Source organism: Bombina bombina, chromosome 8, assembly GCF_027579735.1.
Source record: "Bombina bombina isolate aBomBom1 chromosome 8, aBomBom1.pri, whole genome shotgun sequence".
NCBI classification, from domain to species: Eukaryota; Metazoa; Chordata; class Amphibia; order Anura; family Bombinatoridae; genus Bombina; species Bombina bombina.
Window position 1 is genome coordinate 196,940,891 of NC_069506.1, and position 1,054 is coordinate 196,941,944.

Here is a 1,054-nt window from a genome sequence, read left to right on the forward strand (position 1 = left end):
TATGCTTGTCCCATGCATTTTTAAAGTCCCCCACAGTGTTTGTTGCTACTACCTCTTGAGGAAGTTTATTCCATAAATCAATCACTCTTTCTGTAAAGAAGTGCTTCCTCAAATTACTCCTGAATCTACTACCCTTTAGCTTGAGCTCATGACCCCTTGTTCTTGAATTTTCCATTTTATGTAAAATACCCACAGCCTCAGTTTTACTAAACCCTTTAATGAAAATGTTCTGCCGAAACCCGGGATCGAACCAGGGACCTTTAGATCTTCAGTCTAACGCTCTCCCAACTGAGCTATTTCGGCTTAATTATATTTAAGTTAGGGCGTGTTAGGGTTAGACTTAGGTTTAGGGGTTAATACATTTAATATAGTGGCGGCGACATTGGGGACGGCAGATTAGGGGTTAATAAGTATAATGTAGGTGGCGGCAGTGTAGGGGGTGGCAGATTAGGGGTTAATAAGTATAATGTAGGTGGCAGCGGTGTAGGGGGCAGCAAATTAGGGGTTAATAACATAATGTAGGTGACAGCGGTGTAGGGGGGGCAGATTAGGGGTATTTAGACTCAGGGTACATGTTAGGGTGTTAGGTGTAAACATAACTTTTATTCTCCCATAGGAATCAATGGGATATCGGGCAGCAGCGAACATGAGCTTTGCTGCTTTCAGACTCCCATTGATTCCTATGGCATCCGCCGCCTTGAAAAGCAGGTATGCTGGGCTGGAATAGTGCCAAGCGTACCTGGTAGAAATTTGATAACTAGCAAAAGTAGTAGTAGTACATCTGTAATGACGTAAGCATCGATCTCTTTCGGACTGAGACTGGCGGATCATATGTTACGTCACAAAATTCTACTTTTGCCGGTCTGTAGGGTTTGATAACTAAGGGGAATCAAGCTCTCCACAATTACGCTGCGGTATTCCAGCGTATTTGCGGTTGACGGCTTGATTAGTAGGGGCCCATGTGTCAATGAACTAAAAACCTTATCAAGAGATGGATTTCATTGGAAACATAATAGTGAAAACATGTTAATGAAGTTGTTTTCTCTATTGTTCA

At 42.5% G+C, this 1,054-nt stretch overlaps 1 non-coding gene across 1 annotated transcript; it reads right to left on the minus strand.

Annotated features, from left to right (window-relative positions):
* Window positions 1–230: 230 nt before the first annotated feature.
* Window positions 231–303, minus strand: TRNAF-GAA (transfer RNA phenylalanine (anticodon GAA)). Its single transcript has one exon. It is a non-coding gene; the product is annotated as a tRNA-Phe (tRNA).
* Between the last annotated feature and the right edge of the window lie 751 nt (window positions 304–1,054).